Source organism: Coptis chinensis, chromosome 9 (assembly GCF_015680905.1).
Source record: "Coptis chinensis isolate HL-2020 chromosome 9, ASM1568090v1, whole genome shotgun sequence".
Lineage (NCBI taxonomy): Eukaryota > Viridiplantae > Streptophyta > Magnoliopsida > Ranunculales > Ranunculaceae > Coptis > Coptis chinensis.
Genome location: NC_141464.1, coordinates 51,706,792 through 51,722,293, shown reverse-complemented (window position 1 = coordinate 51,722,293; position 15,502 = coordinate 51,706,792).

Here is a 15,502-nt window from a genome sequence, read left to right as displayed (position 1 = left end):
TCTTGACAGGATTAGTGTTGAAGAAGGTTGGTTGTTGCTTTTACGTTGGTTTGTGCTAGTGTCTCATTACTGGATATGTTTTGTTTTCCCTTGAGGTGTAATAGGTTTTTAATTTAGACAATGTTTTTTTGTATTTTAAGTTGTAATTATAATTAAAGAGTTATTGAAAGTTAATTTTTAACTTAATCCTATTTGTGAATTTTTGTAATGAAAAGGACTTTTATTTATATAAATTTTTTTATTGGTTTCAAATTATTGGAATAATTAAACAGGTTATGGGTTTTTGGAAGTTGAGAGTGCATCACACCTTGAAAGTCGAAGAATCGGGAACAAATATTGTTTTCTCGATTTTGTCAAAATTCGGGGTGTGACAGCAACTCTGTTGATGTCCGAATATCCGAACACTATGGAATTGATGTTCGACACGATACTCGGGGGAGAATACAACGATGGCTCGAGATGTGTGTACTAAGGGTGGGAATTTAGCCCTAACGACCCTGACCGACCGGACCTTAAGCCCTATAAAGCCCTCACAGAGTTTAGGGCAGGGTCGGCCTGACCCTAATGCCTTCTAGGGCAGGGTTAGGGCTAAGGTTCTGAAACATAGGCCCTACCCTAATTCAACCCTCATTAGCCTGACCCTAACCAAGCCCTAATTATAGTTTCACACTTTCACTATAAATACACATACCATAATTGTCCAACTCTTTGTTAAATATTTTTAATTAAAATAGCATGCATTGTCCTTTGTAATTTATCACTTACACCCAAGGGTACTTCCAATAACTTGTCGAATTTAACAAAAACTTGTCAACCTAGCAACCATGAAGAACAATGAGCACTAGCCTAAACTAATGTAGTAAAAAGAAGGAAATATATAGGCGCGGCCCTAAAGCCCAGCCATAAAGCCTTTAAAGAGTGCTTAGGGTAGGGTCAGGGATTGAGATTTAGACTTGTGACCCGGCCCGACCCGGCCTTAATATCTGAAAGGCTTTAAATGTTTAGGGTCGGGCTAGCCTGAACCGACTCATTGCCCACCCCTAGCGTGTACCAACACTCCCTTTGACGGAACCAACTAGCAGTCACTCAATGACTGGCTTACAATGTGATTGGTACATCGAAAACGTCCGACGTCAACAAGACGTTCTTGCATTTGCTATGAATCCTCCAAGAGAAGAAGGAAACTTTCTGTATGGTTCATTTCCTTTGACATGTCATTCCTACGGCTTCCGACAGGTCAGCCCCTCTTGTTGTTCTTGTTACACGGATTATGCTTAATTTAGGGTTCCAGTCTGCTACTCCATTAATCCAAACTAGGTCCTTCTAAAATTTTGGGATTTTCAAGACTTGTGTCATGGACCACTGGGAACCTATAGCAAGAGATAATGCGGAGCATGATAATGTGCCTCCTCCTCCTCCCCACCCCCATTTGTTTTAATGAGGATACCATGCGTAGAATTAGTACTCCCATGGAAGCTTTGAGACAAATGAACACTGGCATGCGCAGCATGTTTATTCGCCAGGAACATATGCAAAATTCCATGGTTGAATTTCAGCAAGAGATGCGTAATCGTCAGGGCCGTTTCTAGCGCATGATGATGGCTAATCAACAGCAATTTCAGGACCAAATGGTTCAGTCCTTAGGCCACATACAGGACTAGTTATCTCACTCAGGAGTTTGCAGTGCCCGTCGTCGTCAGTACCCTGGTCCATCTTCAGCTAACCCTGAAGATTCACAGTAGCAGCTTCTTTCTTTAAGTTTGAAAATGACTATGTCATTTCTTTCCCTTACGTATTGCATTTTATTTTTCTAGTAATATAAAATGGTATATCGATTAATTTCTCATAATTTTGTATCTCCAAACAGATTAAATGAGAAATTATTTACGTTAGGAAATTATTGTCTTCCTCCTATAAATATATTTGTTATTCCTTTATGCATTGGACCTAATCTTTATGCCCAACGGACTGATTCAAATAGTAACTCCGACAGAATTATTCACTAGGCCCAACGGTCAGATATCCAAACGGTCAGATATCCACAAACAGTCAAATTTTCACCTATAAATTCTGACACTCCTCATCACCCTTCACTCATCCCATTCTCTCACTCTCCACAACTTCATCTTCACATATTCTCATCTTCTTCAACATAATGGATCCGATCGAGAAATTGGAAAAGGAGCAACGTGATGGGACATTCACAAAACTGTGGCTATTATTGAGGTTAGCTAAATCAATTCAGAAATTACTTGTAGGTCTAACTAAACTGTGGCTATTGCACCTCTATACGTTCTATCTCTTTGCATACCTCAGTCACAATCTTAGGGACGTTATTTTCAATACCCTATTTGACAACTCATGATAGAAAATATATGTTGGTCTAACTGCCATGTGAAACCTTCCTCCATATTTTCTAGCATTTGAACCCCTCATTCCTTGTTTTGAGATTCTGACATGAAAAGACCTACTATGGATACCCATAGTTAATGTTCCATATTAATGTGTAACAACAACACATGGTTCACTTGTGTTTTCACATATTAATTCTGGATCTAACTGCACTTGGCATTCTGATTCGTAAAGGCTCATATATTGGCTATAAATATCTTATTTTCAGCCTTCTTCATTTCATGCATTCTCTACTATCCTTCCCTCACTTATACTTTCAAATGGATCAACCAAGAAAGATAGTGCCCGAGAAAAATTACCTGAAGAATTTTGATGATGGCTTGTTTTCTCCTTATTTTGACACAGAAATTGTACGTCGAGGATGGATGCCTCTTCTATATCATTCGGAAGCCGCTTATTCCAGAGAATTGATTTTGATGTTCTACCAATTTAGCGGACATGAACATGGTAAATTCTATTTTCATGCCTATGGACAACGATTTGAATTAACTAAGGAAATTATCTCCGACATACTTCAAATTCCAATGAAAAACCTTGAGTTCCATATTCAAGAGTCACCATTTGATACCGTTAAACAAATACTACAGGGCACTGTCTCTCGTAGCGAAATCAGAAATAGACATCTCGTTGTTCTTCAACGCTCCTTAAAACAAAATCAACAAGCTGTGCTCCACTGGTTAGGACACAATGTGGCAGGTACATCACCCTCATCTGAAGTGACAAAACCTCAACTCCACCTACTTTGGATTATGCAGAATCAAAGGGATGACTTTTGCATAATCCAATATCTCTGGAACTCGATCACTAGGCATAAAAAACGGTTAGCACCTCTGCCTACTCTAGTCACAAAAATTATGTTGCTTTGGGGTTATCCAACTGTTTATCCAGAAATACCTCTTCAAAAAGCAGGCCTTACTGTAATACTGTAATTCACAAAGAATGCGCCACTGGTTTTTGGACTCCAGATACTATGACAGATTAACAAGAAGACCAAAGCTCAATACCTGACCATTTCTTTGATGAAAATGCCATGCAGAACATTTTTAATCCTATGGAAAGCATTCATTTTCTTCATCAAGGCATACACGAACTACACGCACGCCAGGAAATCATTATCAAAAGTCTTTTGGATTTTCAGGAACGTCAAACAATGCATGATATTGAACAGGAGGCAATCTTGAAAAATCACGCTCTTCTAATGGAGAATCAAACTACACTCTCTGCCAACCAAGGGGCCATTCAACTTCAGCAAAGCCAACAAATTGATGAACTAAACTGTGTTATGCACGATCTGCATCCGCATCACCACCATCATCATCATCGTGATCTATGAATTTGTTTAAATATACATATAACTTCACCTACAAAATGAATTCAAACCTATTTTTTTTGTGGATATATATATATACAGTCCTTCTCTAAAAAGTAACTACTTAAGTTAACTTTAAAATAAGTATGTAAGTAAAACTTCACCTACAAAATGAATTCAAACCTATTTTTTTTTTGTGGATATGATATACTCAATATTAAGATCATCTCTACAAAATTTCAGCGCATTTGGAAACCTCTAACATTGGCAAAAAACGATTACAAAAACTTAACATTTCTGGATCGTTAGATTTCTTTTTAAAGATGTCAACAATTATTATCTGTGTTAGAGGTTTCCAAATAAATTGAAATTTTGAAAAGATAATCATTATGGTGAGTGCTTCATAACCACAAAAAAATTATATTTGAATTCATTTTATAGGTGAAGTTTTACGTACATACTTATTTTACATTAACTTAAGTAGCTACTTTTTAGAGAATTACTATATAATAATAATAATAATAATAATAATAATAATAATAATAATAATAAATAAATAAATAAATAATTATTAATTAAGTTTTCGTCATATGCTCAAATAATTAAAAATTGTTGTTATCTTTGTGTCTTCTTTTGTAAGCTAGACCTACTAGGATTATCATAATTCAAGTTGTTATTAATATTCAATAATCAAATTTTAACATGTAATGTTAAATTTGATTACAGGAGGGGTCTATCTTCTTCCATACTCTGTCATCCATCCAGTCAAACTTTATTAGACGCTTTTCTTCATACATATCCTTATCCATCAGGCGTGGGAGACATACTTCATTTTGGACGTTTTCTCACATACACTGATTGATAGTCTGTCAGGAATCTTTGCCTTACCCATCACTCTGCTCCATCACACATGGCATCTTCATCAAGCATGGCATCTCCAAAAATCATTCCTGAGCAATCCTTCCAGGCTATGATGGATTCCAATGCTTATGGCCTTCATTTCCGTGACTACATCACCAACATCGGGTGGTCTTCCCTAGTTCTTCAACCTGATCAAACTTATTTGCCAAGTTTGGCTGCATACTTTTATGCTAATATGGATGCCACACCAGCATTCAACCATGCTCACGGCTTCTTCTTAGGAGGGTTCACAATCCAAGTTAGTGGCACACAATATATCTTTTCTGAGCCAACGCTTGCCCTAACTTTGGATCTTCCCTATCACAAGCCGGCAACAACATTGCCATACATCTTTCACAACTCTACCTGTTCCTTTTTATGGCCTGCTTTTCACGCAACATAAGGTGATGGTCTTGAAATTAAAAAAGAATGAGCTGAACTTGGCAGATGGCCAGACATCACCATTCCCTTAGCTAGCAAGACCATCAACATGGGGAATGCAATGTTGTTTGTCCTACTAAACATCATGGGAGATTGACATTTTTCTACTGCCAATGATGTTGCATGTGTAGTATTTAATGCCCTTGTTCAAGGTCATACATTGTTTGATATCTTAAACTGTGTTATCTCCAATCTGAAATGAGCTCGCACTGTTCGGGATCAGTACATACTTTTACCTGTAACTGCTTGCCGAATTATAAGGACACATTTCCCACAGTTTTTAGCTACTTCTCATAACTGGGTCAAGGTAGATTCTTTGTGCCCGACAAACAGGATAATTCGTTCATTAAGGTTTAGGCAATGGCGACGTTTTTTGCGGTACCTGAGGCATGTTCGTTGTTACCCGAATGATGAGAAAATGTTGGCACATTTGAATGAATCTGGAGAACAAAAATGGGGTACCATTTGGCAAACCATTATCTTTTGGCGTCATGCTAAAGAAATGCATTTCACTCATGAAGACGCCAGAACATCAGGACCTACTGGATGGTAAATTTGAGTAGGGCATTGTGTATATATCTAACTGTATATAGTTGTATTTAGTGTGCTCTTGTTGTTTCTTTGATTATCTATGTATAATATATTATGTTATAATAACTTTCTATTCCAGCATCCAGCCTTAATTTTGTTGACGGTTCTCAGGTACTTTCTTTCTTTATCTATTGATACTTCGAGGACTAAGCATCATTCAGTTTAGGGGTGCTTTAAACCTATAGCAAAAATTAGGCAACTTGTAGGTTGTATATAGTTTATATTTTCTTGTTAATGAATATACTTAGTAACAAAGTCTTGTTTCCTTTTCAATGATGAAAATCGTCTAGAAATCTCACATTAGCATTCAAATTAGGATTTGTTTTTAAGAAACTTAAGATAATGCGTACGCAATAGTTTTTACATCTTTTCATAAGTATTCATGCACTGAGCATCATCGATTGTACATAGCAATAAGTTTCTGGAACCCACAGTTAGTCTACTTAAACTATCAATCCTGTGAGAATCTAACCAAAAAGCCTCGATATGTGTGATATGTGAGTAATGACACAGAGGAGTAGTTTTTTCGAATAGAGAAAATCATGCGTCTACTTACTTGATCACTATCCAAACCCTAGGCGAGAATTTAGGCCTTCTTTGGATCAACATAGCTAAAAATTCTTACCTGTTACAAATTCTACCACTAGTCACTCCACTGAACCTTTCATCAAACTTTTCACTTTCACCAAAAATTCCTTACCCATCTATTAACCCCAAATAAAAGAACCTACCTAAATGATGAGTATGAGAAATAGGATGAAATGTAGAAAAATAAAGAGAAAGACTTGTCCCAAATAAAAGTTAGTTACTTGCTTCAGGAAAGAAAAATAGAATCATGTTTCTTAAGCCTACGGTAAAAAAAAAATAAAAAAAATGTGAGTCCAAAGGCTTAAGAACAAAGTAAGAAAACTCAAGTAGAAGCAAGAAAATAAAACAAGGATTTTTCTAGTGTAAATATCTTGAAGACCTTATTCTCTCATACTTGTTATTTTTTATCTTCCACTTCCATTTTTTTTCTACACCACTGCCTAAGCCCCATAATAGCTAATAAAGACTTTTAACTCAATTAGGAGTAGGATGGTGTGATTATAAGTAGTAGATGTGATTGATCGACCTCGACTCCTCTGACTGTCATCAAGTATGTGAGGAAATGTATGCCCACTACACACTGGAGTTAGCGAAACCTGAGTGGAAAAATTATGAACGAATTTGTGTTTCGACACATACCTGTGAGAACCCATTTAGGGACACTCTCCAAAGGATCCAGAAACGACCCTGCTTGTGCATTTCAATGTAAAGTTCACTGTATGTATGTTCATATGTAGATGTTTTAATTAGGGGTGTGCAAAAATCCGATAAAACTGACAGAACCGACCGACCCGACCTGACCCATGCCATTCGATTTGGTTATCCGCATAATAATTGTTCGGTTCGGTTTCAAATATAGCAAAACCGAATAGATCGGTTCAGTCCTCGGTTAATATTTGTGAGAACCGATAATAACTGACCCGACCCGCTACCTATTAAAACATTAGAATATTTATACTCAATTTGAAGTAATAGTAGATCTCGATTGGATTATTCTTTTTTTAAATCAAGTGGGCCCTTCTCATTGACCAAAATGTCTCCATTATTTATCAATCAAGTGGTGGACTGGTGGTCCCTTTCTCATTTTTATCGAAACCATATTAAACCAACACCACACATCCACACCATTCCAAACACAAACAAAAAGAAACAATCAAAACAGACATTTAAACCATTTCATCTAAACAATCCCTAGGATCTGTACCCATTATCACTATGACACTATCACTTTTCATCTCTAAAATTAAGCTTTCCTTACTTTCCATAGCAGCAGGAGATTTAATAAACTTGGGTTGTTTTGGTTTCACAACAACAGCCTTCTTACTCATCTTCGCAGGTGTCCCAACTTTCTTCACCTTCTTCTCAGTAACAGCAGGAACATAAGCCATTGCCTTTGAAACAACCCACTTCTTTGCAGGTTCTACTGCTTTCACATCAAGCTTTGAAGCAACCTTGTATTTCTTAGCAACATTAGATAACTTGAATGAAGTTTTGACCCTCACTAGTGTTCCTGTGACAACATTATTCTTCAAGTGAACAGCCAACAACTCCTTGAAATTTGCTAGTAGAACTTCTCTTATTTCTCTTCCTCTGTTAAACTATAAGATAGTCGGTTTGGATCGGGTATCGGTTAGATGGGAAATTGGTCGGGTCAATTTCGATTTGGTTAAGTCATGGGCAATGGTTCGGTTCGGCTACTGCTATACATCCTGTTGGTTTGGTGGTTGGTTTTTACCCAAATCTGACCCGAACCGACCCATGCACACCCCTAGTTTTAATTAATGTATACATATTAACTTGAGTTTCAAAGGAATTAATCCTCGTTCCCCACTAAGGAGATGTATGATATCTTAGATTAACTTAGAAAACAAGCTTTTGTTACTGAGTCGTTGTTGTATAGATGAAGTTTGTGAGTATCTTCTCTGGAAAACTCTCACGAGGCTATAACTCGTCCAATAGGGAATTCCTAGTGGTTTAAGGCCTTGTTGCATACGGTCAATGCAACCGTATTCTGCGAAATGAGAATTAGCTTAGGACTGCACAGTTTTGACCACTTATCTGTATATACGTCTCTTTTTTGCTTGAGGACAAGAAAAGTGCTGTTTGGGGGTAGTGTGATAAGCACCCAAAATTGTATTATAAAACCCTGTAGAGACGTAATATTTCGGTTAATTTTGTGCTTAATAATCATGAAATAATCGTATTCTCGTGCTTTTGTAGGTTGGAGCAACCAACGTAAAAATGGTGATAAAGCCAGTATTTAAGCACAGAATAGGGAGTATACATAAAACTTTCCAATTAATCCATGTGAAGCCCAACAAATTCGGATAAAAGCCCAAAGACTCAAACAGGACAGAAAACAGGACAGAATCAAGTCAGAAACGGGATCACGTGTACAGAAGCATAAAACTTCTAGAACTCATATCTCTTGAACCAGAACTCTAAATTCGGAAAGTGAGCTGCTCAGACGATCAGTGTAATGAACTTTACACAATAGCGGGAAGTTGTAAAAATACCAAAAGACCGGCCCACTACTGGACACATCATGTTGACCTACTATGCGGGTCCATAAGATTTGATGAGTCGTCATGCAAGTCAAGACAAAAAGAGCAAATAATTGGAACAAAATGGACACCTTGCATGCAATTAATGGAGTTAGATAAGATTAGGTGCTAATAGTGTAAACCATGCAAGGTATAACTTTGCTTTGGTTTGATGGATAAGATGAAAATTAAGAAGAGTTTGTGTTTCACGTGGGATAAGGGGAGAAAGCTCTCTTATGTATAAGGGGGGCTAATTTTGGAGCATTAACTCCCTTTTTAGATTCTTTTTTCATTCCTTGTTTTGTAGTTTTGTTTTTAGTTTTTGTTTTTAAGTAAGAAAGCTTATAATAGTGTTAATGGAGAACATCTTTAGTTTTTTGAAATAAACTTCATCATTTCGTTAGGTAATTCATGTGTTTAGTCTTCTTTTCTCATTTCTCTCTCTCATTAGCATATATATCTTATAGTATTTCAAATAATCCAACGATCATGAGCTAAAACCCTCCAAGGTGGATGGTTAATGATGCTCATGTGAGAATTCGTATATGTTTCTTAGAAGTAGGATTCACTGCTTAGGACTAAGGACACATGTAGCACACTACCCCAAAATAGTAGTGTCCGGCCAAAATTGAGGCCTGGAGGTTGAGAAAGACTCGCGTACGCCATCCTTTTTATGCCTGGGCTAGCCGCGCGCGTGGGTCCTATTTGGCCTCTTAAATTTCTATTTGACAAGTGTATGTTGTATAAGTCCAGGAGTTAAGATGGTATTTCAGAGATGAAATATCAGTTCAACTCCTTATGCTAGGGAAATGACTTGGAGATGAGTTCATCTCGTTAGGGATCATCGTTCTATCCGTTTAAGGTTTGATAATGAACCTAAAACGGCTTAGAGATGGTAGTAATCTGATTTTTAAGGAATTATAATGAGTTCTTGCATGAGTAGCATAATCCTCTACCCTTTCTTTCTCTTTAAATATCTTGTTAAAAATCTTAGTTTTTCCATTTTTGTGTTTCGCATTTTAAGTGTCCGTTAAGATTTAAAACACAGCAGACCTTAGCTAGCAAATCAATATGAACTTACTCACTAGTTTCCTAAGGAGCACAATAATGTTGTAATATTATCCTAGACTTTAGGTTGGAACGAATTCTTACTCGAGCTAAACAAACGAAAACACGTGAGTAAGGACTTGAGTTTACACCGAACGAAGTAGAGAAATCAAATCTTTATACCGCAAAGTGTAAATATCAATAGATGACCTATTAGTTCATAGCTTCTCACTAAATTCTTCCACCCCTATTGTTTGTGGCTTTATTTATTTATGTTTAAATTAATTTCTTTAGATTTACTTTCTCTAGTATTGATTTGATTAGTTTTATTTAACTCTATTATATAAGTATGTATCTTGCAGTATATATAGGTCTATCTTACTTGACTCTATTATATAATTTTGAGGTGATTTGTTTCACGTTGGTTGTGTTGGGGTGGGGTTTCCTGTTGGTGGTTGATTAGCATGATAGGTGGGTAATCTTTTTTGTTATGAGGGAGGGCAGAGCTTTTCATTTTTTTCATATTGTTTGAATCATAACCTTTAGTTAGACTGATCTAGGGTAGGTTCCAAACCCGCGGATTCATCTCAATGCTACTTGGGGAGATAACTTGTCATCTTCAATAGAACTTGTCACCCTATTCATGTGTTTATGTGGAGTACACATAAATAGAGTCTTCTGGTGAATCTATTGATCAAAGGAGGTTTTTTTTATCGAAGAAGCTCAGCCATATTCAGAGTCTTCTAGTGAATCTATTACTTAGGAAGGGTCAACCGACTCTTTTAGTACTATGCCTACTGAGGTCAAATCTATATTTGTTAAGTCTAGCTCGAATGAAAATGAGCCAGTGTATATGAACTTTGATGATCCCTGATAAGAGCCCAAAACTGTAGTTTTAACCCCTTTAACAATATTGCTTTAGACCAATTATGTAATTAATAAGTAAGAGTTAATACTGTTATCGTGTTTTTGTGTATTTCAGGCATTGGAGTCGAATATGTGCAGAAATACGTCCCTTTTGCAAGATAAAAGAGCAAAGATTGGTTGCTAAGAAGTTCTAGGATTAAAAGTCAAGATTTAAGGAGAAAAAGCATTTTCAAATCCCGGTCAAAGCTGAAAAGTCAAAGTCAACGCGGGCAAAAACAGCGCACAAAAGTCAGCAGAACTTCCAAAGGCCGTATCTATGGACTCAGGCCTCGAAATTGGGCCTACCTTATATCAAAATGACCATCTCGAAAAGAGTTTTCCAATTGTCTAAGCCTTGACCCAATCAGAGGAGTAGAAGTGGGCAAAAAGTCTGTGGAATTCAAATCCAACTGAAAAGGCCTCTGTGGACTGAAGAAATTGGGTTTTGGGCTCGATTTTCCATCCCAAAACATGGCTCCTGAGCCCATGCACGAAAAGGTGGATCTGGAATTCTCCATTTGTATGGAGAAGACTTAGCTCTTAAGGATAGTTAGATCTAGACTAGAAAATTAGGTTAGACTCCATTAATTAGTTAGAATAGCTTGTTTTAGATCTAGTTTTTACCTTCAATTAATTAGTGTTAAAACAAAGTAGATTATTATTTAGAATAACAATTAGTTTTAGAATTCAAGTATTAGTTTTCATTTCAATTTAGTTATTGATTAAATTCTTAATTAGTTTTAGTTGTTTTAAATTCATAAATTAGGTTGTCTTCATTTTGATTCTTAGACTACTGTTAAAATTAGATTTATAAAGTTTAAATTAGTTATTAAATTATGACTTGTTATTATTGTTCTTGTGTTGGGAATGATAGTATAATGATATTAGGCTAAAACCTCCATTAGAGGAGGTTAAGGAAGTCATGTGAGGATGATTGCTTGTTAGAATAGTTGTTATTTAGAATAGAAATTTTACATCTCATTACTCTTACCATTGTTTATTTGTATTTGTTCAATTGAATTTGTTTAAGTCTTGAGAGTTAAGAGTGGAACGAATCCGTACTCTATTTCTATTGCATGAATCTATATGTGAGAGTAGAAAATAAATAATTGATACCGTAAGAATGAGGTTAGAGAAATCTAGTTGAGTTTTTACGGGTTATCAAATGGCGCCGCTACCATCTTAATCTCGTTCAAGACAAAAATTCTTTTTCTTGAATTCAAGGGCAATCCCCCATTCTCTACCCACCCACCCTTTTAATTTTTTATTCTTATTTCTTGAATTTTTGGAACTGTTCACTATTTACGCATAGGGGCTGCGGATTCATAGAGGAAAACACTGCAGTAATGGTATTTGTAAATTTCGAAAAATTCTTAAAATTTACAGGCGTAATCATTAAGTTGTTATTGATTTACTGTAATTTTTTCAGATTTTTCCTAGTTGTTTTACTTAGTGAACTAATAAAATCTTTACAGTGCTGTATTTCAGTTTTCAAACCGTAAGTTCTTGAAAAACAGACAAGTAAGGTTACTTAGGAAGTTCCAAAAATTCTAAACTTTTTATAGAAGTATGTATTCTAAATCAGGAGTTTTCAGTAAAAAATTGACGAGTTTTTTATTTGTTTTGATCTCCTAACTAGTGGAGTGTTTTCAGTGTGTTTCTGCTGTTTTGCAAGCACTTAATTTCTGGAACAACAGCCGGTAAGGAGGGTTTATAGAACTTCAATTGCTCTAAACTTTTTACAAGAATAGCCATGATCTGTAAGGAATCTCCAATAAAATTTGGAGATTTTTTCCTCTGTTTTGATTGGTTAACCTTCCAGTTGTTTGTATTGTGTCCGAAAACTATTTCACAAACTTTGAAGGGCAGTAGAAGGACTTTCATAACTCTGATTGATCTGAAATTTTACTAGCAACTTGATAGACGTCTTAGCAAACTACTGTAAAAATTTCAAATTTTTTGGAGCATCCCCGCGCCCTAGATAGCCTATTTCCAAGCGCGCCCTACGCTCAACTGCCTGGACATTGTGTCTAGCACGAGCGCGACCCGCGCCCTAGATAGCCTATTTTCAAGCGCGCCCTGCACTCAACCGCTTGGACATTGTGTCAAGCATGCGTGTGACCCGTGCCCTAGATAGCCTATTTTCAAGCGTGCCCTGCGCTCAACCGCCTGGACATTGTGTCAAGCACGAGCGCGACCCGCGCCCTAGGTAGCCTATTTCCAAGCGCACCCCGCGCTCAACCACCTGGAACTTTAGTTAGACAGGAGCGCGACCCGCGCCCTACCAAGGCCATTTCGTATGAACCCGCTCCCTCTTCTGGAGCAGCCCGATTTTCACAGGTCAGTCCAAATTTTCATTTCTTCAAGTTATTCAGTGTTTCTAATATCATACAAATACTGAGATCGCGTATACAAGACGCTATTCAAACGCGTAGCAAGGAGGCATTCAGGCACTCCTTCTTCCACTCCGAGCTCGCCTCTTCTGTTAGAAGAGTTTTAATTCTAGTATAATCAAGCTTGTTTTTTCGTAGACATAAATACCACACGCCTATCTAGAATTTCACACACTACACCTGCATCAATGGCTAAAGAACAAAGAGACTCCTCTCTCGATTTTTTATAAAGCCCTAAACGATGGCCCTAAGTCGTGCATCGTTCTTGCAGACCTAATGGGGGATTTTCGAATTCCCCCTAATATATTTAACTTGTTACCAGTTTTTCATGGTTTAAACCACGAGAAGCCTTACCAAAGCATATGCGTAGGATAGACCAAAGTTCTCACTACATTCCATTATCTTAGCATAAGTCCGGATCAAGTTAAACTTAGGGTGTTTCCATTCACCCTAAGCCCGACAAACAAGGCGTCTTGGTTAACTGCCCAAACGCCAAACTCTGTGGACTCATGGGCTAATCTTGTTCAATTGTTCATGGAACAGTTTTACCCACCACTGAAGACAGATGAAATGCTTCAAAAGATTCATTTCTTCCACCAGAATCCTCATGAATCCTTTTCAGAGGCCTGGAATCGTTTCACTGATCTTCTCATTGAATGCCCGCATCATAATCCTGTGAAGGACATGCTTGTTCGTGCCTTCTTCCAGGGGCTTTTACATCGTCATAAGGAGGTTCTAGATATCATGAATGGGGGTATTTTCTTAGTGAAGGAGCCTTGGAGGTTTATACATTCTTAGAAGATCAATCTAAGAGGAACAACAATTGGGGAGGTAATGACTCTTCCTGCTCCACTCCTTCTTCTTTTGAGGTTAAACCTGATTCCGAGCTTAAAACTCTTATCGATGCCCTCACTAAAAAGGTAGATGCCATCTTTGTTCAACAACAACCCACTCCAGTCATGAACATTAAATCTACTTGTTGTAATATCTTTTTTAGTCTTGAGCATTCCGACTTCTATTGTCCTCTTGTCTATGCACAACCACCACCACAACCATCACATTTCAACCAGTTAACTCAACATCAAGGACAAGAAAACTTAGGTGACCAGAATAGAGGTTTAGTGCCCATGACCCAGAATTATCAACATCAAGACGTGAATGCTCAACAAGCCTTAATTCCAATGCAACCATCTACAAACGAAATAGTAGTGACCCTGTTAGAGAAACAAAATCAAATTATACAATAAAAATCCAACTTGATGAAAGATCAGCATGATCAAAACTCTAATATGATGAAACAAACGATGCAAATGATGCAGTCTTTGTGCCAAAAGGTTACTGACATGTCTCCTAACCAAAATAATAACCAAACAAGCGTGTTTCCAGGTCAAGCAGTGCCTACTCTTAAGTCAACAAACACCGCATTTGAAATAAAAAGTATACAGTGTAATAGTAATATAACCCTAGGGGACCTACAGGCAGTCACTACCCTTCGTTCAGGGAGAGTAGTTGATAACAAAGTAGCTATGCCTAAAGACCACCCGCAAACAGAAACTGAAAATAAAATCATATCGAATACTGCCATAGAAATTGATGATCCTACACCTGTAGAGGTTCCAATATGGACACCTAGATGGAAAATGGCTAGAGATAAAGCAAAGACTAATAATATTGCTAAATATATAGATAAAGCACCATATCCCTAGAGACTAGTTATGTCTAAAAAGGATGAAAATTTTGATGAGATTAGAGAAGTGTTTAAAAATCTGACTATAAACCTACCTTTTCTAGATGCTATAAAAAGTCTACCTGGACACGCTAAGTTTCTAAAATAGTTGTGCACCAAGAAAAGGAAAACCAACATACCCCACGAAGCATTCTTAACTGAACAACATCCCTCTTTATCTGAACATAACGGAATTGTTAAGTACAAGGACCCTGGTCGTCCTACTGTACAATGCACCTTAGGTGATACCTTCATAACAACTGCTTTATTAGACCTGGGAGCGAGTGTTAACTTACTCCCTTTTTATTTATATAAACAACTAGGTCTAACAAAACTTCAACCAACCAAAATGACTTTGCAGTTAGCCGATAGTTCTATTAAGTATCCCAAGGGTGTAGTTGAAAACATTCTCGTTAAAGTTCAAGATTTTTACTATCCAGCCGACTTTGTTATTCTCGACACAGAAGTTGTTCATGATTCCATTCCCATCATTTTAGGGCGTCCTTTCTTGGCAACTGTCAATGCCAAGACTCTTTCTTTTGGAAATCTTTCTGTGAAAGTTAACATATTTAGACAAAAGCAGAGACAACTAGGTTTTCTTGTAAAAAGGTAAAGTTAAGGCTATTGAGAGTTTTGTATATCACAT